The sequence below is a fragment of the Rattus norvegicus genome, chromosome 9 (assembly GCF_021556685.1).
Source record: "Rattus norvegicus strain SHRSP/BbbUtx chromosome 9, alternate assembly SHRSP_T2T, whole genome shotgun sequence".
Classification (NCBI taxonomy): Eukaryota; Metazoa; Chordata; class Mammalia; order Rodentia; family Muridae; genus Rattus; species Rattus norvegicus.
This window is the reverse complement of record NC_141542.1, coordinates 118300960-118327708: the sequence shown is the minus strand read 5'-3', so window position 1 is coordinate 118327708 and position 26749 is coordinate 118300960. Positions and strand designations below refer to the sequence as shown.

Here is a 26749-nt window from a genome sequence, read left to right as displayed (position 1 = left end):
CATGGATAGCGGTTCTCTTCTGTTCATGTAGGAAGGGTGTACGAGTAGGATGAGCAGATTTCTGAGCATGCTCAGATTAAGGTCATAGATCAAATATTTAGGAAGAAAAGATGGAAGACACAGGTTGTTTCTAGATGCATTCGGCTCAAGGGCTCAGGGCACTTTTTGAAAAAGGGACAGAGTAGACGGGAACTACTACCGCGCATGCTCAGTTCTGCACTATCTTGAGGCACATTATACATCATCACCTGAAAGAATGACTCAGAGAGGCTCGTTGACCAGGCTCCTAGAAGGTCCTCTGAGGAGTTAGAGTTGAAAGGAAAAGAGAAGAACATTGAAGGTTCAGTAGGAGTCTTTAGAGGAACGGCAGCGTCTCCTCTGGGAAGTGAAGGCATTTTCCCTTACAGTTTTCTTCCTCGTTAAATGTCTAACTGCTGATAGCCAGGATCCCATCAGCTATGGCACAGACACTGGTCCACCCCTGACATAGTGCAGGTCCTTGTGGTGTAGCCTAGCTTAGTGCCAGCCCTGGTGACTTAGAGGCAGCCTTCTAACAACCTTGAGCAGCCTGGTGCGGAGAGAGACTCCGTTCTCTGGACATAGAATAGGGTAGGTATGCACAAGACTTTGTTGAGCCAGTGAAATCTAACACTGGGAAGAACCTAATGGGTCCCAATCCCAGCCAAGTGGGGCCAGAGATGATGGCCTATTGTAGATGTCAGTGTCTCCAAAGGCGAGCGGATTAGCTCCTGTATGACTATTCTTCCTGCATATTTCTTGGTTTTGCTTGTTTTGTTTTTCTGCTTTTTTTTGTTGGTTTGGTTTTTTGAGCCAGGTTCTCATGTTGATCACGTGGTCTCAGACTTGCAGTGTAGCTGAGGCAGGCCTCAGAGTTTTGATTTTCCTAAATCTATCTTTTAAATTATGACTTAAAATTTACATTTGTTTATTTGTGTGTGCATGCACATATATATGTCTGTCTCCCGTTGTCTCTGTCTTTGTCTCTCTGTCTTTCTGTGTGTGTGTGTGTGTGTGTGCGTGCGTGCGTGCGTGAGAGAGAGAGAGAGAGAGAAAGAGAGAGAGAGAGAGAGAGGGGTGATTAGAAGACAGTTTTCGGGGCTGGGGATTTAGCTCAGTGGTAGAGCGCTTACCTAGGAAGCGCAAGGCCCTGGGTTCGGTCCCCAGCTCCGAAAAAAAGAACCAAAAAAAAAAAAAAAAAGAAGACAGTTCTCTCCATCTACCTTGTCGGTGCTGAGATGAAGTTTGGTTTGGCAGGTTTTAAGCTCTCTTACCAATGAGGCATCTCACTGGCTGTCAATGAGCCCATGTGTTAAGCGTTAAGATTACAGGCATGTGCAAATCTCTGATTCCTACATGTTTTATGAGGCACCTTGTTAGAATTCTCTTTAAAGCACTTAAGTAAAATTCTCTTACTCAGTGTACTTTAAGGTCTATGAAAAGAAAGTAAACCAATGTTCTTATGTTAGTTTCTAACATAACCTATTTTATTTCTGTAGTTACTTCTGTCAAATAGCCCCTCCCTTTCAATAACATTCCTTAATATTTTTGTACCCAAGTACATTTTACTTTCTTGCTGATGAATTAGAATTGGATAAATGAGGAGTTAGATATTATCTACTTTGAAAGCATCAACTTCATTCATTCTAAGTTTATGAGGTTTGAGATACAATTAAACTTAGTGCTTATCTTTGAAACAGCATTCCAAACTGAATAACAAGGATTTCTTCTACAGACATTCCATTCAAAGAAAATGTTAAGCTTTAAAAAACAAACAAACAAACAAACAAACAAACAAACAAATAGGTATACCATACCTAGGAAATCTAGAACACTATGAAAAGACTAAATCTACAAATAATAGGGATAGAGGAAGAAAAAGAAGCCTAAATGAAAAGCACAGAAAATACATTAACAAAATCATAGAAAGAAATTTTCCCACCTTAAAGGAAATGCCTATCAAGGCACAAGAACCATGCAGAATACCACATAGACTGGACCAGAAAAGAATTCCCCATATCACATAATAAAACACTAAATGTACGCAACAAAGAAAGATACTAAAAACTAAAAGAGAAAAAGACAAAGTAGTATAAAGGCGGGTCTACTAGAATAACACCCGATTCCTCCATGGAGACTCTAAAAGCTGAGGAGCCTAAGCAGGGGGTCCCACAGACTCTGAAAGACACAGATGTCAGTCAGAATACTGTGTGTGCACAAAAAGTACCAATCATGATCAACAGAGAAAATAAAACCCAGGATTAAAACCAAATTTAAGCAATTTCTCTCCATCAATCTAGCTTTACTGAAGGGAGTAGGAGGAAATTTTCATTCTGAAGAATTAACCACAGCCAAGGAAATACAAGGAATAAATAATCCCCGACCAGTCATTCAAAAATGGGAAAACTACACCCCCAAAAATCAAATAACAGGAATCAATAAAAACTGCTCATTGAGAACTCTCAACATTGATGGTGTCAGTTCCCCAATAAAGACACAGAAACAGATCGCATCAGAAAACATGACCCATCCTTCCTCCACATCCCAGAAACACGTCTCAACATATGTCACCATCAAAGGTAGACGTAACCTCAAGGTAAAAGGATAGAAAATGGCATTCCAAGCAAATGGCACCGAGAAGTAAGCCCATGGGGCCATTTTGCTACCTGACAAAATAGACCAAACCAAAAATGGTCAGAAGACACCACGTATTTACTAAAGAAAAAACATCCAAGAGGATACTACAATTTATGCCCTGAACATAAGAATACTCAATTCATAAAAGAAAAATCACTACAGCTAAAACCACATTTTCACATTCACAGAGTAATAGTAGGTGACTTTAATACCCTTCTCTCTCCAACAGAAAGGTCATTCACAGAAAAAAAAATTAAACAGAGAAATGCTGGAATTAAATAACATCATAAATCAAACAGGTCTGGGAAGATATCTGCAGAACAATTCACCCAGACACAAAAGAATTTGCTTTCTTGTTAAAAGCTCATGGGATTTTCTGCAAAATTGACCACATACTTGAATTAAAAACAAGATATAAAAACCTTAAAACAGCCTTTATTCTATCGGACCTCATGAATTGAACTGGATATCAAAAATAGACAACAGTAGCAGCGACAAAGAGTATGGAAACCCATGTGTCTTAGTTAGGGTTTTACTGCTGTGAACAGACACCATGACCAATGCAAGTGTTATGAAGGACAACATTTAACTGGGGCTGGCTTACAGATTCAGAGGTTCAGTCTGTTGTCATTAAGTCAGGATCATGGCAGAACCCAGGCAGGCATGGTGCAGGAGGAGCTGAGTTCTACATCTTCACCCGAAGGAAGCCAGGAACAGACTGAGCATCCCCAGGCAGCTAGGAGGAGGGTCTCCAAGCCCACCCCCACAGTGACACACTTCCTCCAACAAGGCCACACCTTCTAATAGTTCCACTCCTTGGTCCAAGTATATGCAAACCATTATACCATGGAAAGATTAAAAACTGGAAAAATGGATCAAGAAGGGATTCAAGGGCTGGAGAGATGGCTCAGCGGTTAAGAGGACTGACTGCTCTTCTAGAGGTCCTGAGTTCAATTCCCAGTAACCACACGGTAGCTCACAACCATCTGTAATGGGATCCAATGTCCCCTTCTGGTGTGTCTAACAGCTACAGTGTACTCATATACATAAAAATAAATAAATCTTAAAAAAAAGGAAGGGAGTAAAAAAAAATTATAATTAAATGGAAATGAAAACACAACATACCCAAACACTTGGACACAGGGAAGGCAGTTAGAAGAGGCAATGTTCAATATTGCTGGCTACCCCTGAAATGCAAATCAAAACTACTTTGAGATTTCACCTTGTACATGTCTTGTTGGTAAAGATCAACAGAACAAGTGACAGCTAATGCTGACTAGGGTGTGGAGTGAGAGAACTCATCCATTGCTGGTGGGAGTGAAGATTTTTACAGCCACTATGGGAACCAATGTGTCAGTGCTTCCTGAGGACGGGAATAGATCTACCTCAGGATGTGTCTGAGGTATGAGGTATCCCTGCAAGCTTCATGGTTAGCAGCAAGACAGTCATCCACAAAGAGGCAAGAATGAAAACTCACTTCGGCCTGACTCAGTCAGCAAGGCCGTATCAAACTTCAGAGTGTGGTGCCAGCTGGTTTATTGACAGCATATTTAAACATAATATAGTTCGAGAAACAGTTCTCTGGGGTAATACAATCCCTGGTGCTTAAGGAGGCAAAATCAGTTCAAAACTAAACATTAGCTTAAGGACCTAGGGAGGGATCTGACATGGTCTTGGTCATACACATATTTTAAAGGTCATTTGGGCTATTAGCCATTTCCAGGCCTGGTTCTGGGAGCTTGATATGGCCTAGCCCTTCAGATAATGCAGATCAGCAGACTGTTACTCACTTACAACTCCCAGCCTTCTAGATGGAAAAATAGGTTATATATCCTCTCCTTTCGGAGGATGATCCTGCTTGCTTAACGTTCCTGATGTCCTTGAAGCACAGTGGGCACAGGGACCTCCCTACACCTCAGGATCCAGTTATACCAACTCTTGGGTGTAGACCCAAAGTCGTGTGCTTAAGCATGCTCATTGCTGATCTAGTCATAATCGCCGGGATTGAAAGCAACCTAGACATCCCTAAGCGGGAGAATGGATGCAGAAAATGTAGTATATTTCTACAACAGAGTATTACTCAGCTGTTTAAAAAAATGATGTCATGAAATTTGCAGAAAATCGGATTGAACTTGTAAAAATCATCCTGAAGTATCCCAGATTCTGAGGATAAACGTGGTGTGTATTTGCTTATATGTCTATATTTGCTGTTAATAATAACTGCTGGGACAGCATACGATGACAGGGACTGCCAGCAGTAGGCCAGGATGGAGACATCTCAGTAGCCCACAGCAGCTCTTTGTAAAGACTGGTTGTTCCCATTTCCCCTAACCTTAGCCCTGGACAACGGCTGCATGGATTTCATTTGTGCATGACTGCCTTTCAGTTGGCCTTGGAGTGCATAATTATTCTATTATATCTGACTGTCCTACTTCTCTCTCCTTCTGCTCTGGTGGATTCTGTGAAACTAGATGTCCCTTGATGTAATGATTCTTAAACAATTGGAAATTGAGCATAGGGGCACAGCACAGCACAGCCCTAATGGCCCAGGTACATGTTGTGTGTTCTCATCTTGGAAACAATGTAATGACTGCACAATGGTAGTTCCAGATTAATGCTGACTTGCAAAGAAACTTTAAAGAAATTATTAGAAAATGAATTAGAGCCAACATTGGGACCCTAAGAAAGGAAAAAGTTATTGAAATTAGGAAATAAGTTTTACATAACATTTGAGAGTGGTTCCTGGATAAGGAAGTATAGAATATATACAATTATATACCAGTAAAACTAAGTCAAAATACTGGGACAGTTACGAGAGTCATTGTGTGCAATGAACAGAAAGTTATCGAAACCACTGAGTTAAGGGTTAACTTGATTCTGTCTGGCCACTGCCTGGCAGCTTTGCCCATGTCATTTATCATTAGAGCTTCACAGGAAAATGCAAGTAACTGACCTTGGAGCTTTGAGCTCTGAAGTATAATAAGTCAAAAGTTTAAATAATGATAAGTTTGCAATTATTATTATTATTTTGGCCACAGGCCTGGGAATAGGGGAAGCTTGAAACTTTGGGGAACAATTGTAATTCTTAGTTCTTTGTGGGATGTGGTTATTCTTTTGAATTTGATTTGGCAATGATTATACAATGCCTTTTTTTCTACCTGCTTTTGGATTATGAACAAAAGACTGGGGCAAGAGAAAGGGTAGAGAGTGAATGAGAGTGCATGAGGGAATGGGTGTGGGAGCAAATGTGTGAGCGAGTGTGAGAGGGAGTGTGAGAGCGAGTGAGAGAGCATGAGAAGAGCATGTGAAGAGTGAGTGGAGAGAGAATGTGAGGCGTGTATGAAGATTGTGTGTGTGTGTGAAAGGAGAGTGCATGTAGAGATATGTGTGAGGTGTGTATGAAGAGTGTGTGTGAGAATGAAAGGGTAATGAACAGAGGTGTGCATAAGTGTGGGAGTTCGAGAAAAGAATAGCACAACGAGAAAAGCAGAGTGCACAAGAGAATGCAGAGTGTGTACAGCCTCGAGCTGAGGGAGAGAGAGAGAGAGAGAGAGAGAGAGGGAGAGAGAGAGAGAGAGTGTTTAAGCCTTGAAATTGCCTGTCAGTTTATACCCAAAGAGTAGCCTGTGTGTTTTTATTATGCGCCTTCTAGATATCCTTGCTTCCAGTTGAGAACGCAGATCCTGTGTCAAATAACCAAGTTACAGTGCATAGAACAACAGAGGGTAGATACAGAGTAAGGGACTAGAGGGAATGGAGAGCTCTTATTAAGAAAGGGAATTAGGACAGATAGATATGAATGGAAGTGTAGAGATAGACTGTGAAGATGAAGTAGCGAGGAGGGGTAGAGAGGGTGTGAGAAAGAATATGGGAAGAGACACCTAGTATTAAGGGCCATTTGAGGGGTAGTATGGAGACCTAGCACAGTAGACATTTCCAAAATATATGCAAACATGAAGGCAATCTAAGTGAAGTTGCCTAATACTGGGGGAGACGGAGTCCCAGCAGGCCAGCTCCTGTGACAAACCAAGCTTCCAGTACTGGGATTGGATTAGTCTAATTGATTTGTTAGCCAGAGAGGCCCCACAGACAACCCAAAACAATCTCTGCTGTTGCAGACTGTAGGTCGCTCTCCAAACACTGACATCGAGGTCCCAATGCTGAAGACGACGCCTACACAACTCATTGAACATGGAGATGTCAAGCAGGAGGCTACATAGAGACTTCTATATTCTTGTGTCTTTGCCACAAGTGGTATTCTGCACACTATCAAAAGAGAAAAAACATAAAACACCAAGCCAGCCAGAAACCCTTATTCCACAATGGCATCCTGCCTGCAAGATATGCTAAGATAATGTTGGCATAAAGGTTGTGGGAATACCCAACCTAAGGTCAAATCCATGACATAGTTCCCATACCTGACACCTCTTGGGTGACCAAGAACTTGAGACCAGATAGCACAGGGACCTAGGATAGAATGAAATATTTAATACTGGTACTTTTTTAAAAAGGAAAAGCGTAGTGATAAAATGAACCCTGATGATATTCTGCTATAAGGTGGTGTCTTGTTCTGCCATTGTCAGAGAAGCTTTCTCCTGCAGCAGATGAGAACATATACAGAGACCCACAGCCAGACATTAAGCCGAGAGTGAGAGACTTCCCAAATGGAATGTGTCTATCGAGTACCTCCCCACAGAGCTCAGGGAACGCCACAGAACAGGAGGCAGAAAGGGTGTAAGAGCCAAGGGGAATGGAGGACACCGAGGAAACAAAGTCTTTGAATCAACATAAGTAAAACTCATATGAACTTCCCGACGAAAGCAGCACACACAGGAACCACACAGTCTCCAGCAGGCCCTCTCACATATATTTTGGCTTCTAGTTTAGTGTTTTTATGGGATTCCTGAATGTGGAAACAAGTGGATCTGTGATTCTCATGCCTTCTCTTGGTCTCTTTTCCTTTTGCTGGTTTGCCAACTTTGATGTAGTAGTTTTTCTCTTACCTTACTATATTTTACTTTGTTACAAAAATGGATGAACAAATGAAAACGAGCCATGAGGGTAAAGGTTAACAACTAAACTGTCCTTTATCAGTGAGGCCAGGGTAGGTCTCACGTTCAGAAGGAACAACATTTTATAGGTTTGGTTTTTTCTTGGTGGGGGGGAGGTGTTATCTGGTGACACGTAGGTGTTTTTCTTTCTTATTGGATGGTGTTTTATTTTGTTTTCTTGGTTATAAGTGGTTTTGTTGTTGTATTGGTTTTTGCTGAGTTTTTGGGACCTAGGCTCTAAGACAGGGCTTCTCAACCTGTGGGTTGCAAAAGGGATATATATATATATATATATATATATATATATATATATATATATATATATATCAGATATCCTGCATATCAGCTATGTGACTCTTGATTCATAACAGTAGCAAAATTATAAATATGAAGTAGCAACAAAAGTAATTTTATGGTAGGAGTCACCACAGCACAAGGTATTGTATTAGGATCACAGCATGAAGAAGGTTGAGAACCACTGCGAAAGTGATGTCAGAAAGCGAACTAGGAGACTTTACTAACACAAGATCTACAAAATAGATCTTGATATACACATTACCAAAGTGTATAGATATGCCATAGATCTGCTGTGAATTTACTTATTTGAGGCACAGTCTCAGTATTTCCATGTCTGGCCTGGAATGTGATCTATAGATGAGGTTGGACATAAACTCCAAGATCTCCTACCTGTCTCTACCTCTGCCCCTCTGAGCACTGGGACTGAGGGTGTGAGCCAGCAGCCGTAAGTGACACGGTGTAGAGATGTACAGTTTATCTCTTAGCCTCAACATGCCAAATGAGGAAGCTTTTAGAATTCCAGTCCAAGATTCCTTACACGCCTGCCCATCGTGTTGTGCTAAAACATATTTAGCACTAATGTTTGAATAGCAAACCAGAGAGGTCCTATGTGGCTCACTAACACTGGTGTTCACAAATTTTTCTTTAAAAACTAGTATTTCTTGGTTTGGTTTGTTTGTTTTTCAAGACAGAGTTTCTCTGTGTAGCCCTGGCTTTCCTGGGACTCACCCTGTAGATCAGGCTGGCCTTGAACTCAGAGATCTGCCTGTATTTGCCTCCTGAGTGCTGGAATTAAAGGTGCCTGGCTAAAGACTAGTATTTTAAGATGGTCAATATTTTAGATTTTACAACAGGGCCAAGACCAAGGTAAAGTACAGCTGTGTCCTGGCAAGGCTTGTGCTGTTCTGGAGGGAATATATATCCTTGTAAGTCCCATGGCTTAGGCTCCAGTAAGAGAGAACCAACTGATAACAATAGTAACCCAGGAAATTAGTTGATGTAAGCTTTATTCGACAAGAGAGGCTTTGTGGGGGGAAACAAAGTGGTCCTCTAAATAAAACCAAAGCTACCTTTAAGCTTTGAATGTTGTCACACAGTAGGGGTGGTAAGAAGAGGTTGGTAATGAAGAACTATGACAGAGCAAAGGCAATGATCTAATGGTCACAAGTCAGGGAAACTTAGCCAGGCCACTTAGTTCTGACTTGGAGTTTTTGTCTTTGGAGAGAAGGATATTCCTTCCTTACGTTGGAGAATCCTTGCCTCTCACTTGGGCCTTGAGATCTGCTCTGGGTGAGAACTGCCTGAGGCAGGACAGAGGAACTTCTCAGATACCTTCAGTTTTTCAGTGTGTTATAGTATTACATTTTGGGGTGGCACGTTCTGTACCTCATCAAGAAACAAAACCAAAAACCCCTAACAATATCATGGCCATCTTTGTTTAATTTCCTGTAGACTTGAAAGTATATATATATATATATATATATATATATATATATATATATATATATATATATATATATATGTGGTACCAATGTCCAGGGTGGCATCCAATGTAAGGAGCTTGTTTTGTTTTTGGATTGGTCCAAGTGACCTTCCTGTCTGTGACCCTAGAGCACTGGGGTTATAGGTGTTAAGACTATATGTTAACTTCTTTAAGAAAGTCATGGGACTTTCAGCTTTTTTTTTTTTTTCTTTTTTTCGGAGCTGGGGACCGAACCCAGGGCCTTGCGCTTGCTAGGCAAGTGCTCTACCACTGAGCTAAATCCCCAACACTTTCAGCTTTTTATAAGCTACACAAAACATTAAATATTTTATTATAAAACAGGCCTTGTATAAATAATTACAAAAAATTTAATAAAGCCAGTCTTTTGTGTGATCAAGAATAGTTTGATATTTGTTTTTGTGATAAGCTTTCATGCAACCCAGTGTGGTTTCAAATTAAAAAAGAACTTATTTGTGGTGTGTGTGTATGTATATATGTGTATATGAATGTATGTGAACATTTGTATGTGTATGTATGTATGTGTATGTGTGTGAATGTATATATGTATGTATGTGTATGTATATGTATGAGTGTATGTGTGTGCATGTATTATGTCTGCATGTGTATATATGAGAGAATGTGTGTGTGTAGGATGTGAGTCAGTGCAGGTGCCATGTTCTGTGGTGTGAACATGGAGATCAGAGGATAACTTTCAGAGTCAGCTCTTCCTTCCACTACCAGTTCTGGGGATTGGTTTGCTCAGTAAACGCTTTAATCCACTGAGTCCCCACATAGCCTTGGATTTGCTGTGCTGCCAAGGATGAGCTTGAACTTCTGATCTTGCTTCCAATTCCAAGCGCTGGGAGGACAGGTGGGCACCACCACACCAGGCTCCCAGGGCCTGTGTATGCCAGGCAGGTACTCTACCAATCGAGCTAAGTCATACTCCACATTTGTACATGTGAGGACGAGGGGCTGAGATGGAAGGAACATTGTGAAGGACTTGAAAGAATGAAGAGGGAAATGGACTCTGAGTTAGCACAGGTGTCCTCGCCTGTGGACTCTTCTCACCTCATTATCAGTGCCCTCCCTGATTCCAAGATACTTATCGCTCTGTGAGTCGAGCTAAGCTGCTCGGAATGTAAACTGTTTCTGCTGATGAAGGAGAGACTAAGTTTTTCCCTTTGGAGTTTGACTAATTCTGCGTGTTAAATTCGTTTCAGCACTCTGACTTGCCTCTGTTGTGTGTTGTCTTTGAATCTCTTTGAACTGGCTTTCTATTGCACTCTAGTTCTTGAAACAATTAAAATATTACTTATGTCTTTATTTTTATACTAGATGCATTTTCTTTTCATTGTTTCAAAAAATGGCAGTGTGTGGTGTGAATGTATGTATGGGTATGTATGTGTATATTGAGTGTGGTATCTGTGTAGGTGTGTGTGGTGTGTGTTTGTGTGTTTCAAAATTCCAGGTCCATTACCTAGAAAGTGAGGCTGTTCTCTTTGATGATGATTCCGTCCACATTCAGTGAGCATCAACTATTTAGCACGGTGACTAAAACACATTTTTTTTTTTTAATGATCCAGAGCCCTCCCTTGTCTTTCCTATTGAGTTACCTAGTGACTCACTGTAACACTACAAACATTTATATTGGGCAGACCCACTGTTAATATTATAATTTGGTGTATTTGGGTTTAATAAGATTTCCCAGCCTGGACTTTAGACCTTACAGACATGATTAACAGTGCTGCTATGGGAAAATACTTTTTGCCTTCTGAGGAACTTCTGCTGATTAAACGGAAACCATAGTAACTTTGCCTCAGCTCTTGAATGATCTTGAGGCCACGACAAGATCAGCATTAATATGCAAATGGATTTTTAATTAGCGTTACTGTCTTGAGAACCAAACACATTATCTGTAAAATGCATTTATTTTTGTCAGTGATGTCATCACCGTTGAGAGTGTTTTCATTCATTGAGATCACCTTCCAAGGCAAAAGAACATTTACACATAGTTGAATGCAGATTTTCATCCATTTAAGGAGGAAGTAAATGTAGAAAGGATTTGCCTTCTTCTACAGATACGAGACTATGTGTCAAAGCAGTGTCTTAGATGCTTTTCCAGCTTCACCTAAGTCTCCCACCAAAGGAGGAAACATTGTCTAAAGGTCTTAGCACTGTGAGGCAATACAACGTGCATAGAAAGATGAACAATATCTCTATTGAGTTCTTTCAGTTCTGTTCCTCTGCCCCACACTAGATAACACCGCAGTTGGGGTATGAAGAGTGTTAGCATCAAGGATCACATATGTGTATCGAATGACACCTGTATATTTATCAAAGATACATTTGTACAGATGGGCAGGTTTAAAAACCTCCACCTTGCAATACATTTACCTGAGTTTTCATTTTATATATAACTGTTTATCAGAGGTAGCCTTTAGTCAGAAGAGATCTGTCTGCATCAGTACAGTGAAGCTTCTAATTAGCACCAGCTTGACTTCTTCGTGTTCAGTAGGGGGTGTTGAGTGCTGCCTTCAGCAGCAGCGCCTTACTACCAGTTTGCGGAGGGCAACTGTCAATAGCCTGAGATGTGTGAGGGTTTCCAGTTGAATTATTTCTTAAGAGTTCCTCAGACATTTGTGGTTTATCTTTTGGGAACTCCCTGTTCAGTTTTTTATTCCATTTTAAACCGGGTTATTTGCTTTCTGGATGTCCAGTTGTTTTTTATTTATTCATTTTTATCTTTTTAGCTCTTTATATATTTAAGGCATTAACACTCTATTGGATGTGTAATTGGTAATGATATTTTCCCATTTTGTCGTCTGCTATTCTGTGCCTTGACATAGAAAAGCTTTTCAGTTTCATGAGATCCCATTAATCAATTGCTGATCTCGTTGCTTGTACTATCAGTGTTTTGTTCTATTAGATTTGGGGTATCTGGCCTGATGTTGAGGTCCTTGATCCATTTGGAGTTGAGGTTTGTGTAAGGTGACAAATAGAAATCTATATGCATTCTTCTTCATGCAGTCATTCAATTTGCCCGGCACCATTTTTGATGATTCTTTTTTCTAAGTGTATGTTTTTGGATCTTTCTTTAAAAAAAAAAATCAGTGTTCATAGATGTGTGGACTTAGGTCTGAGTCTGCAATTTAATTCCATTGGACAAGGTGTCTGTTTATAGGCTAATGCCGTGCTGTTTGTATTATTACAGCTCTGTAACACAACTTGAGATCTGGGATGGTGATACTTTTTATTTTTTATTCAGGAGTGTTTTACTTATCCTGGGCCTTTTGTTTTTCCCTATGAGCAAATTGTCATTCCAAGATCATTTTTCCTGCTCTCAGCATTCCTTAATTTCCTATAGAATTCTGTAGTGTTAAGGTTGTGTGAGCGTTCCCCTTCCACACTTGCATCTCCATTAGGGTCATCATTGTTCAGCTCAGGTTGAGTCGGTCACATCAGTGAGACTTCATGGGTGTAGCTTCGGACAGTCCTAGGAAACACAATCTCACAAACTCCATTACTCTAGTCTTGTTTTGATACTCCTTCCACAGTGATTCCTGTGCCTTGGCTTAGGAGCTGTTTTGTAAATATGTCCATTGGAACTTGGCTCTATAACTGCAGCTTGATTGGTTGTGGTTTTCAGAACTGTTATGCATATTGCAAGGAAGAGTTTCTTTAATGAGGGGTGAACACTACAGTTACCTATGGGCATAAGGACACACATTTAGAATAGGTTAGAGACTGTGGTATCTACTACGGGAGATAGAGTAACTTTCTATTCTAGGTGTGCCCCTTATTGCCTCTTCTTGTCTTTTAAATTTGGTCACATGAAACAAACTATACAAAAATGAGTATTTCTATGTGAGTAAATCTATGACTTTCCTTGGCAGAAATTTGTAGCTCTTTGTAGTATTTAGGGATTCTTTTGCTTCTCAGAAAAAAAAAACAATAAAATAATAACTACTATTTGAGAAGGATTAAAAAGTTCTCCATCCCCTAAACACAAATGAGAAATCTCATTTTTATATAAAATCCTATTTTAAAAATGAGGACTGGTGCTGGAGAGATGGCTCAGCGGTTAAGAGCACTGGCTGCTCTTCTAGAGGTCTTAAGTTCAATTCCCAGCAACCACATGGTGGCTCACAACCATCTGTAACAGGATCTGATGCCCTCTTCTGGTGTGTCTGAAGACAACTACAGTGTATTCATATAAATAAAATAAGTGAATCCTAAAAAAAAAAAAAAAAAAAAAAAAAGTAAGGACCAATTCAACAAATGTATATTCAAAAGTCCACATAAAACATAACTATGACAACACATTAAGGTAACAGTATACTCACTGAAACTCTACTCCAGCAATACAACTATCACCTCATATATAGAAACCTGTTCATGTAAGTTATTACCTAAAATAGCCTAAACATAAAAAACAAACATGCATTTCTATAGCCTAGGAATTACCAACTTTCTGATACCATGCGTAAGTTAACTAGGAAAAAGGAGTGAAAATATTTTGAAAAATGCAGTGTTTGCTGAGGGACACCAAGACTAACATAGTGACACCACACTTATTGAAAAAATGCCTAGTCCTTCTTGGTCATATGTAAGGAACATGTTTCCTGCCCCTGGACCCAACAGGCTGTGGGTCTCAACAAATATTGATGGTTGCTGTGGGCAAATATTTTTACTTTCCTCCTTTGAGAATTGTCCTCTCTGCTTAGGTTAATGACTCCATGATAATTAGAGATATAATCAGAGTCTAGAAGGTGAGGGTGTGGTTAATGTCTCAGAAAAATGGTAGAATGTTGTCACTTTCAGGACTTTAAGGCTGTGGGAAAGAACACTGAAAACATAAGTTTGAAAATATATAATTTCTCAATTATGAAAAATATAAGGGTGCAATATGAATTACATAAGGAACTCCAGAGATCTAAAGGAAACAGAGACAGCTTGTCAGGAAGATAACTAAGGAAGGAGATTTCAGTACGGGATCCCACCCAACTATCTTGTTGTCTGTGCTTGTGCTTGTGCTTGTGCATTCTGTCTCTTTCTAAGAATCAAGGAGGTCATGGAATGCTGATTCATGGAATAATCAAAAGGAAACCTTGGGTAAAGACTGAATTGGTATGTAAAAAAAAAAAAAAGGAGGTGGGGGGGTGATCTGATCTGCAAGAGATGAGCTAATCAGATGGTTTTTTAGAATTGAAAAAAAGTTGGCTTGGTCCACAGCTCTCTGTGCCCAGATCTCGCCAGAAGAGAGCTGGTTTCCCAGGAGTGCTAGTACACCTGGGAACTCAGGTAGGACCACCACTTCTGCTATGAGGGACCCACCTGGAGCCCTTGGGACACAGGAATAGATGAGCAGTCTGGGACAGTATCCTTCTGGTTTCTGTCTGAACCTGGAGCTGACCCTGTGCCACAGCTCTTGGTACCCAGATCCCGCTGGGTGAGAGTTGGTCTCCCAGGAGTACTGACAAACATACTTACAGGAGGGTCAAGCCACTGTCAGAGATAGCAAGATCAGCCAACACCAGAGATAATCAGATGGCGAGATGCAAATGCAAGAACCTAAGCAACAGAAACCAAGGCCACTTGGCATCTTCAGAACTCAGTTCTCCAATCACAGCAAGTCCTGGATATCCCAACACACCGGAAAAGCAAGATTTTGATTTAAAATCAGAACTCATGATGATGTTAGAGGACTTTAATAAAGACATAAATAACTCCCTTACATAAATACAGGACAACACAGGTAAACAGGTAGAAGTCCTTAAAGAGGAAACACAAAAATCCTTTAAAGAATTATAGGAAAACACAACCAAACAGGTGAAGGAATTGAACAAAACCATCCAGGATCTAAAAATGGAAATAGAAACAATAAAGAAATCACAAAGGGAGACAACCCTGGAGATAGAAAACCTAGGAAAGAGATCAGGAGTCATAGATGCAAGCATTACCAACAGAATATAAGAGATACTGCTCCACCGGGGGATCCATTCCATATACAGACACCAAATCCAGACACTACTGCAGATGCCAAAAAGTGCATGCTGACAGGAGCCTGATATAGCTGTCTCCTGAGAGGCTCTGCCAGAGCCTGACAAATACAGAGGCGGATGCTCGCAGCCAACTATTGAACTGAGAACAGAGTCCCCAGTGGAGAAGTTAAAGAAAGGACTGAAGGAGCTGAAGGGGCTTGCAACCCTCTAAGAACAGCACTAATCAAACAGAGCTCCGAGGGACTAAACCACCATCTAAAGAGCACACATGGAAGGACTTACGGCTCCATCTGCATATATAACAGAAGTTGGTCTTGTTGGGCATCAATGGGAGGAGAAGCCCTTGGTCCTGTGAAGGCTCGATGCCCCAGTGTAGGGGAATTCCAGGGCAGGGAGGAGGAAGGGAGTGGGTGAGTGAATGGGTGAGGATGCACCCACATAGAAGCAGGGGGAGAGGGATGGGATATCGAGTTTCTGGAGGGGAAATCGTGAAAGGGGATAACCTTCAAAATGGAAATCAAAAAAATTCAATAAAAGAAAAATAAATAAATAAAAGAAAGAAAGAAAAAAGAAATAAAGAAAAAATAAACAGAGAAAGAAAGAAAAAAGCTGGCTTGAGCAGAGAGCTGTCTGGAGAGCTCCAGAGCAAGCAGAACATGGAGAGAGCAATCTGGAAAGCGCTCTTGAGAATAACATAGGCCATCTGCATGTAACCACGATTTGACTTTGAGTTGTTCATTTCACTGCTCTCAAACACCCCTCTCTCAGAACCCCTCTCCAAGCTGAGGCTGGTCCTAGGCAGGAAAACATAACTCTCTGGAAATGTTTATTTTTCTACAGATTAAGATGTAAATTTCACTTAGTATTAAGCAGAGTCCAAGGAGATGATTTTAAAAAAATCATGGTAAGTATGATATAAAAACAAAAATAAAAAAGAAGTAAATCATTAAGTTGTATCTAGCTGCCATTGCTAAGTTTTCGAAAAAGAATTAGAACATTAGTCCATGTCCAGATATCAAGGTCTGATCCCAGTGTTTACTGAAGTGGAAATACACTGTCATTATGGACTGGTAGAGGGCCTGGAGTTTTCAGGGGACAGCGTCTGCTTTATTGTTCCTGAACAAGTCCTTACACAGTGGAAGGCTACCGACTGTGATTGGTTGGCACATTACCTTGGACTGACTAGTGAGCACTCCCGCCATCGGGGTCTCCATGCAGAAGACACGCATTAAAGGAGACATGGAGAAGGCAGACTCATCTGCAGGCCAGCTACCTGCTACTCATGCTGGATCCAGTGTTCTGGCTTCAGGAGCATGGTGTGCCCTGCTTCTTATTCAGAAGTGCAGTGTGCCAGGCAGGCCGGCTGCTAGGTCATGCCTGCATTTTCTCCTACAGGAACATAATATTACTAGATTGACTGTATCATCTTCAACCATAATATAGTCCACATTCATAGATTTAGCATTTTTATTTCTACTCTCTCCTTGGGTTTCATTCAAATAGTTACTCTTTTATTTTCATGACATTGAAGCTTTTTAAAAAATCATTTCTGGGGGCTGGAGAGATGGCTCAGTGGTTGAGAGCACTGACTGCTCTTCCAGAGGTCCTGAGTTCAATTCCCAGCAACCACATGGTGGCTCACAACCATCTGTAATGGGATGCTCTCATGGGATACTCTCTTCTGAAGTGTTTGAAGAGAACTACAGTGTACTAACATATAAATAAAATAAATAAATCTTTAAAAAATTATTTCTGCCTGTGGGTATGCATAAGTGTATATACATGTGGGTGCGTGCATTCATGCACACCAGATTCTGATGCCGACTTGGGGGAGCCAGTTCTCTTTTAACATGAAGGCACCTAGAGGGACTGAATTCAGGTCATTAGTAACAGTGAGTTTGCCCACTGAGACATCTTGCTAGCTGGACACTGACATTTTGATAGTCTAGGCTAGGTGTCTTGTAAATTTTGACTTTATATTACAGTCAGCTTGAGCACAATGTACTTAACATGGACACCCATGCTACTCAGTGTGAATGTTTTAGATCGATCAAATACAGTCGGTTGAGGTGACCATAGCAGTCATCACCCTCCCTCCTAGTTACTGTTCTGTTGCTGCGAGGAGACAAGACAACCAAGGCGATGTTTGAAAGAAAGCATTTAATTGGGGGCTTGCTCACAGTTTCAGAGGGCTGGTCCGCCATCATCGTGGTGAAGCACAGCAGCAGGCAGGAAGGTATGGTGCTGGAGCTGAAGCTGGGAGCTCAGGGCATCTGCAATTTGCAGCAGGATTAGAGGGAGGGAGGGAGAGGGAGAGGGAGAGGGAGAGGGAAAGGGAGAGGGAGAGGGAGAGGGAGAGGGAGAGGGAGAGGGAGAGGGAGAGGGAGAGGGAGAGGGAGAGGGAGAGAGAGCCTTTTGAAGTCACCTTGAGTAACACACCTCCTCCAACAGAGTGGCACCTCCTAATCCTCTCCAAACAGCTGCCCTAACTGGGGACCAAGCATTCAAACCTATGAGTCTATGTGGGCGCTGTCATTCAAACCACCGGCATACTATTCTCTGTCTCCCAAAGGCTTGGATCTCTAGCATAACCCAAACTGTACTCAGACCAACTTAAAGTCCTTTAGTCTTTCACAGTCTTAACATTTAAAAGTCCAAAGACCAAAGTCTCTTCTGAGACTTGAGGCAATCTCTCAGTTGTAACTCCCTGTCCCGTCAAAAGCCAATTACATACACACAATGCACAGAATATAAACTTCCGCCCCCAAAGGGGCATAGCGAGAAAAACTGAGGTCCAGAAGGGCAACTCTAAACTCGGTATCTCTATTTTTTTTTTTTAAGATTTATAATTATATTTACATGAGTACACTGTTGCTGTTTTCAGACACACCAGAAGAGGGCATCAGAGCCACCATGTGGGTGCTGGGATTTGAACTCAGGACCTCTGGAAGAGCAGCCAGTGCTCTTAACCGCTGAGCCATCTCTCCAGCCTGTATCTCTATTCTTGATGTCAAAGGACTTATAAGACGGTTCTTTGTGTCTCCCACTCCTTCCAGATTTCCTAACTGCAACATGCTTCTTTCTCTTGGGCTGGCTCCACATCCTGTCTGTAGCTCTCCTTGGCAGATATCCCATGGCTTTGGACTCCCCAACATCTTGGAGTCTCCAAGGCAATCCAGGTTTTACCTTCACAGATTCATACAATGGTCTCTCTGGGCTTTCATGCTACATGCCTGATCTCAGAGGCATTCCTTAATCATGAAGATTCACCTCCCCTCTTTTTGTATTCTTATGTCTTTAAGTCTAGAACCACGTGACTCAAGTGCCAAGTCACAACTGCTGCTGGGGATAAACCCTGGCCCTCTTCATCTGCACAAGCTGTGACCGGTTGTTTTCCTTCCTGTTTCCAAGCTGCTGGGTTATCTGGGGTGCTGTGCTGTTCTGAGTGTGAGTTCCTTTATTCCATTTAGCATCAGGCTTTTCTTCAACCCTCTGATCTTGAGCACAGGACTTGGCCCCGACAATGCAGTTCTTGGCGTTCTTCTTCCCCTTAAACTGTTCATTTTGCATTTCTTTTGTAACTGTTAGGAACTGTCCACATTCCAGTACCAGGTGTGACCCCAGCCTGCCTTCTGTGACTAGGAGCCAGCAGCCATGTTACCCAGCTGCTAAATTTGACACATTTCACTGCTATCACGAGTTGAGTGCCCTTAATAAAGCCCATGCCATCCTGGCCCTTCCTCTCCTATCTCCACTCAAAGTGCGATTTCACCCCTCCCCCCAATAAATCTCATGCTCCGTCTGTTGTGTAATGTGACCTTTGTGGCATTAATTGGCCCCTACCTGCCAAACTACCTTTTTGCCACGCAAAACTCTAATAGTTCCTCTTGACCCTTTTCTCTGAGGATCAACATAAGAGGATGTCTTCAAATCTCCTTTCCCAGTGACATTAATTCAGAACTCTTTAATTCAGCCTTAGGCAGACTTTTAGGGCAAAGGCAGTCACCTTCTTTGCCAAAATATCCCAAGAATGGTCTCTGGGTCACTTGCTAACATGCTTCCCTTCTGAAACCTCTTAAGCCAGGTCTACACAATTCACATGGCTCTTAGCAACACAGTGCCAAGCTAATCCTCCTACCAATGTTATGTTCAAAGTGGATCTCCCAATTGGCAGTGCTGGTAGCATTGTCCTAAACAGAAGGACCTTGGCCAGGTAAACAGAAGGGCTGCTACTGTATAAACACGCTTAAGGGTTTATGTTTACTGGAATAGCAGATCTCTTCAGGCACATTCTGTGTGCCTAGAACCCCCATTAATCAGCTCAAAGGTCAACTTCCTAGAGCAAGGGTACCTAGATCCCATCCATCTAAACAGCCTTTATCAACTCAAAGATGCCACCCTGTTGACTTATATAGTTCTGCTTGCTTTTCCACCATTTTGTTTCCCAACCCCACCCCAAGACAGCCTTGGCAGTTTGGTTCCTAATAAACCTTCTTTCTACCCGTAGGATGGTCTAGTTTGGTGGTTTCACTGCGACTTTACTCAAAATGGACTAGGATGGTCCATTAAGTCCTGCTTCAATTATTCAAGTGCTTTTCTAGGCTAGAGTTCAAGTCTTCCACACTCCTCCAGAAAGCATCAACTATCAGAGTAGTACCCTATTCCTTGGTACCAACTTTCGTCTTAGCTACTGCTGATGTGAGGAGACAGCATAAGGAAGGCAACGTTTAAAGGAAAGCATTTAACTGGGGATTGCTTACAGTACCAGAGGAATAGTCCAAGGAAACATGGAAGGGAGTGTGGCAACAGGCCTGGTACTGGAGCAGAAGCTGGGAGCTCACAGGACTCACAAGTTGCAGGAAGAGGGAGAGAGACAGAGATAAACACACAGAGAGAGGAGAGACAGAGACAGACCAGGCCTGGCATAGGCTTTTTAATGAAAATGGCCTCCATTCATGTATTTCAATACTTGGTCCCCAGTCAGCAGAACTGTTTGTGAAGGATTAGTAAGGTTGGCATTTCTCTGTGTGTTACTAGGGGCAGGCTTTGAGGTTTCAAAAGTTTGCACCATTCCCAGATAGCTCTCTCTTCCTTGTGGCTACTGTCTCAAGGTTTAGGCTCTCAGCTACTGCTCCAGCAGAAAGCCTGCCTGTCTGCTGCCATACCCTGTCCCCAGCCTGGTCATAGACTCACTCTCTGGATCTATAAGACCTCAATAAATTATTCTCTTAGTTGACTCAGTCATGGGGCCTCTTCACAGCAAAAGAAAAGTAACTAATAATACATAACCCAAGATGAAAATTATCCCCTATTTCCCCAAATCCGTCCCACTGAACACCACTCAATATGTTCTCCCCCAACCTCCCTGCCAGACTCTGACAACCTCTGCTGTGCTTTCTGTCCCACCAAATTGCCTTTGCAGGAAAGATCATAAACGAAACCATGTAGTAAGCAAGAAACCAATATAAATGGGAACATGGAGTATATTGCTAACTTCTCAGCATCATTTGTGCTGGACCCATTGTGTGGATGCATCTGTGTTCACACTGAGTGTCATGTAGGTTAACAGTTACTACAAATACACATGTATAAGCTTTTGTGCGAACATCTATTTCTCTTCTCTTGCGCGAACAGGAAAGAGATCAAGAGAACAAATGGTACCATTCATTAAGCTAAATTAAATTATTTGGCTTTTTGAGACAAGATTTCACTCTGTAACTCAGATTGGCCTTGATCCTCCTGCCTCAGCTTTTGAAGTGGGCAAGCCATCACACCTGGCAAACTTAATAAGAAGTTAGCAACTGTTTCCCAAGGCAATTGAATCACTTCGCTCCTTCATCATTAGTAATACCTTTAAATTCCTCATAAGCTTGCTATGTTAGTAACCACAGCCACTGTAACGGTTTTTGCTGGTATCTCATTATGGGTTCAATTTACTCAACCCTAATGGACAATGGCACTGAGTTAGATGTTCTGGAACTGTGTCAAAGTAGAGTGCTATTTGAAAGAATCTTCCCAAATAGACTATGAACTTGCCTTTCCTTTTAGGGTTCCTGGTTTCAAGCTTTTCTCTAGTAGAGATAACAGCAGCCCCCGATGCTGCCTTAATCTCCCAGGAAAGTTGCCAAAATTTCAGTTTAGATTTGGCTTTACTTCAGAGGAAGCAAAAGAGTAAGCTATGAATCATTGGGGTTTTCTTAAAATTTCTTATTGTGGCAGACATGAGGAGCTTTATATTTCTGCCTTTTACCATCTCTCATTCATTCACATATATATATATATACATATATATATACATATATATATGTATATATATATATAGGTTATCCAGAAAATGTCATCTAAGCTCATGTTTTATTCTAGAAACTATTATTCCTCCCCATTAGCCCTCTCTTCAACATTTCTCAGGGATTATACTACAACTTGATCTCAGCAAATATCTTCTCTAATGTGCATGAAGAGGATTAATATTCTTCACGGACTATTTCCCAAAACTCAGTCCATAAGAAGATACTAGGAAGCATATCTCAGTATCACTTGGAGGGAGATGGGAATAGAAAGACACAGCTAGAGATGAGGTATTTCAAGGGGTGAGAGGACGCTGGTTGGTAATGAAGTAGATGAAACAGTATGGGATAAGCAATGCAGTTCAATGTTGGTGTTTAGGGTATGTTCTAGAATTAAATTTCCTTTAGAAATAATGAATTTTTCACTGTCTGATGACTCTGTTCCATAAAAACTCATCAGTGAAGATTCTGACAGTATAGTAAGTATCCTTATACTTCCAAAGTATGTTTCATTCTTTTATTTAAAACACACATAACAGTGTTCAATATTAGCGATGGGAGAATATTGTTTATCCCTCCATGGTTGACCTGGAAAATGAAGACATTATCAACAGTCTGAAAACCACAACTGCTGTTAAGACCTAAGGCTAACCTGTAAGTCTCCCTTGCCCAAGGGCAGATAACCGCCTGGAAGGTTGGGTGCTATGCTTCTTGGGAAATTACAAGCCACATTTCTGCTTCCCTTCACAGGTGTGTTTACACTAGATGTGCTTGACTCGACATGGTAGGGGTGGGGGGGGTGGTTGTAGGCAGGAAATACGTCAGGACGTTTGCTAGCACCTGATTGGGCCTGATGAGAAATACAGTGGCCATGGGCTTTTGCATTAAGACTTTGCAAAGCATGATTTATGACAATTTTCCGGGACCCCAGAGATGGACCTGGTAAGAGTCTATCAACCTGGCCGTATTTGCTACAACTTGTCCTGAAATTGTGGAACTGGTTTTCTACTTGAGTTTCAGGACTGACACTAGCGTGGTCTGTATTTATGCTCCATGTTAGTAAGTCAGCAGTGAGCACATCTGATTTATAGTGTAAGAAAGATACACATTGTTGAAATAAATCTAATTCAGTAATGCTGTGGGCTCTTGATCTTTCAAAAGACACTTTATTTAATTACTATGTGTATGACATATGTGGCACATTGGGCAAGCGGAGGTTAGAGGACAGCGTTCAGGATTTGGTTCTCTCCTTCTTTGACATGGGTTCTGGGGATCAAACTCAGGTTATCTGGCATTGATCCATCTTCCTGGCCCTGGTCTGTCATTCTTTACACATGCTGATGACAACAGGGATAAAATAAAGTCAAGGAAAAGTCTGTCTGTTCATCTGTCTGTCTGTCTGACACACACACACACACATACAGTGAGACAGAAATGAAGTTGTAAAGCAGCTGTGAAAGGAAGCTACACAGGACAGTGTTTTATTCCCATCCCCTGGCAATGGCTTTCAATAATTCCTCTGAAAAAAATACTCTGCAGTATGACATTTCAAGACTTTTTGTTAACATAAGGCTTTTCATGACAGCCGTGTCTGCTCCTGACAGCACCGTGTTCTACCTGGAAGACGACGTTGAACGCTGACGAGCCTCCTTACGGAGTTGGCTTCAAGTGTGGCAAAGCTGCTGCCAGGCGGGGTTCGGGGGACAACAACAACAACAACAACAACTGGGGGGGACAAACAGCCCCCAAACCACCCTGCCCTGACTGCTGCCAGCATGCTGTCCAATCTGGACAAATGGGATGCAGGGGAGTCTATCACTGAGCTCTGTAAAGACAAAGTAGGCAAGTCTTTCCACTCCTGCTTCACAGAATGTCCGTCAGAGATTCAGAAGGCTGAAGATGATGCTCCAACACAGGACACAGGGAACCTTGGGTGGCTGCCCAGTTAGCCAGGAACCTCAGCCATTTCTATAGAGACAAAGCTGCTTCCTCTGTACTTTCTATTTATTGAGGTAAATTTTCTCCTTCTCAGGTCTCTGACAGGATTGAAGATTAGCTAGTTATAGTCTCATCAAACTTAAGCTGTTTAGGATCTAAGAAAATGATTTAAGGTCTAAGATGATGTCTTTAGGTTGGTAATGCAAATTACGATAGAAAATGATTTAGGTACAGAACTTGGTGCTTACCCAGATAGATAATGGAGCACTTCCCCCACAGTTCTTAAAGGCATGTGACTGGACACTGTGGATATAATTCTTGATAGTTTTCATAATTGTTCTTACTGTGGATAGTTTATTGATACTAGATAAAGAGCTCTTTATTAGTTCAAAAGGGAGACACATCTGGATAATCTCTTTTGCACTGTGTGTCACATACATATCTGATGGCCTATTACCTGAGGCAGGATTAGAGGATGGGACATCTGGTAGAGAGGGGAACTCTGGAAGATGGGTGAGTGGGAAGATTTGCCACCCGCACTTGGAGGAAGTAGAGGAGAGGTAACTAGCCATTTGGCAGACATAGCATAGTATAAACAGGTTACAAACTCGTCTGTGAATAAACCTAGTTTAAATACTACATAATAAGCTTCTGAGTCATTATTCGGGAACTGGAATGCGGGTGGATGCCTGTGGCTACAGGAGTAGACAGAGAATCAGGTGAAGGCTTTAGGCAGTGGTCTGTGATGAGTGTGAGTCCAGGCATCCTTCCCTTGTCCCCTGCTTGTACCTACCACAGAAAAGAGTATACATTTTACACAGTTCTTTCAGTATGTGGGTCCTCATTAGGATTGTTTTATCTCTAGTTATTTACAATGGGTGAAGAGGAGGCAATCTCCTAGTCACCGCATTCAAGGTAGAACAAGCAGGGTCGCAATGTAGATACTTGGTTGATTACTATAATAATATCACAAACTATTAACATGTGGTGTCAGGAGAGTAGCTTGCTCTTTCTGAGTCACTGAAATAGTTTTAATTATCTGGCCTTGGGTTACAGATAGCAATTTAATATCAGTGTAACGAGAAACCCAAACATTATTAAATCCTAGGAGAGAAAAATGAATGATATTGGTTAGGGAGACCTAGAAAGATTAATTTGCATCAGTTGAAAATGAGAAAATAAAAATTATAAGGCTTACTTAGCTGGACACTGACTGGAGGGAATAGGAGTAATAGATCTTTCTGCTGAATTAGTTTCATTAAAATGATAAATATGGATCTTAAGCAAGTCCAATGAGCCCCCGAATTTGCCTTAATTATTCCAGTAATACGTAAAGTTTGGAGAAAAACAAATCATTTAATCCTGCTTAGTTATTCCCTTCTATAAACTTACTTTTTGGAAAACTAAAGGATAACTATTTGCTTTCACCTGTGTTTTGGATTCCACAGGACCCTCTGGACATATTATCTATTACTGCAAGAACAAGACCTAGAAACAAAGCATTAATTCTGACTGGGGTGATATTAACTAAACCAGCAACCACAGCAGCAGGTAATGGCTGGGAAGTTCTACAGAGCAGTTCAGCAGAGCCACTAAGAGGTCTTGTGAGAGGTGGTGACATGTGGGCTGGGACCTCAAAGAGGCAAGGGAAGAACTGTCTAGGTGGAAGTTAATGTCTGAACCCAATCAAAGAATATGTTGTCTTCCTAAAGAGACTTCTCCTAAAACTTGTTGGTTCTTACATTTCTAGCTTTAAGTATTTCCACAAAAACATGACTGGGCAAACTGTTAAATGATTTAACATCTGGGATGTTCTATGATTTTCAGATGCAAAGTATCTTTGGTCTCCTATAAAGGCCATCCATCACCTCAACCACAACTGGTAGGATTAGCGGTACATGCAATATGCCCTTGTATCAGGAACATGTTTGAGCAATGTGCTGCAATCATTACCCAACTTCATTCCCTAAGAAGCTTTTTACACATCAGAATGCTTTACAGGCAAATGTGAATTTTAAAATTGTATATTTTTAGACAAGAAGTACAAGGTGTTTTCTTGGTTTTTGACACTCTCGCTGTCTAGCCTTGGCTAATCTAAACTTTTTATAGACTAGGTTGACCTTGATTGTGCTTCAGTACTCTTGCCTCTGCTTCCCAAGTGTTGGGATCACGGGTGTGTGTCACTATGCCCAATGTGAGGCTTTTAGTCAAACTGTTTACTGTGAAGTTCCTATGTTGGCTTCAGTGCAGATCCTACCAGGCTGTAAGAAGTCGATCCTGGGTTGGAATATCCCTCCCATTTGAAAAAAGGCTGCACAATAAGGAACATTGAACATGCAAGTAGTAATTCTGGGGTTCATTTCCTTCCTATCCATCATTCTCTTCCTTCTACTCAACTAATAAATAATTTAGCGAAACCTGAAAAGTCGCACCTTACTTCCTTATTCCCAGGATACCTTTATTAATACAAAGTTTCCCTTCTGATCCTTTGATCAATCATCCCTAGTCTTCCTACCAATTTCCTGTTCGCCTTCTCTAGTTCTTCCACATAGTTGTAAAATTATCTTCCTGAAAATCAAAAAAAAAAAAAATGAGTTTTTCCTCTTGCATGTACTTGACATTCTAGTGGGACAGAATTGGGGGAGTAAACACCAGAAAGATAAACCCTTGGAAAAACCAATCCCCAAACTTCCAGACAAATATGTGACAAAGAATCATTAAAAGTAATAATAAAAAGAGAAGAACTCAAGAAGAGGTAGGGTGGGATGGACAGTACAGGAAGGAATGCATTGCACACTGGTGACATGGGATGCTAAATGCTGTCTCCCTGGCTGGAGACATGCCTGGGGAGGACAGCTGGGTTTGATGTCTTGGTGCAAACAGGCAGCCAGAATATCACAATGCTGCAGAACGTCTTAGCAAGAGAGCACTGAAGACACGAGAGGACTGGACTCGGGAAGGGATTATTCTGAGCACTAAAGGGTCTCTGTGAGTTAGCAGTCCTCAGAAAGCAGAGGAGTCTATGGACACTTT

At 41.4% G+C, this 26749-nt stretch overlaps 2 long non-coding RNA genes across 5 annotated transcripts in view; one reads left to right on the top strand and one right to left on the bottom strand.

Annotated features, from left to right (window-relative positions):
• LOC120094810 (uncharacterized) overlaps positions 1-25266 on the top strand; it is a 68452-nt gene extending 43186 nt beyond the window's left edge. The window contains exon 4 of the long non-coding RNA XR_015629779.1: positions 25165-25266. This is a non-coding gene — a long non-coding RNA (uncharacterized LOC120094810). The remainder of the gene's footprint in view (positions 1-25164) is intronic.
• The window catches only part of LOC134480614 (uncharacterized), a 35243-nt gene that overhangs the window by 4054 nt on the left and 4440 nt on the right, over positions 1-26749 (bottom strand). Inside the window, exons 2-5 of one of the 4 annotated variants that reach the window (XR_015629778.1) lie at positions 17672-17764; positions 16664-16880; positions 14980-15060; positions 12726-13194 (exon numbers count right to left, since the gene is read on the bottom strand). This is a non-coding gene — a long non-coding RNA (uncharacterized LOC134480614). Of the gene's footprint in view, positions 1-11398; positions 13195-14979; positions 15061-16663; positions 16881-17671; positions 17765-26749 lie in introns of those variants that run through there. The other 3 variants (XR_015629776.1, XR_015629775.1, XR_015629777.1) reach the window with 3 other exon arrangements.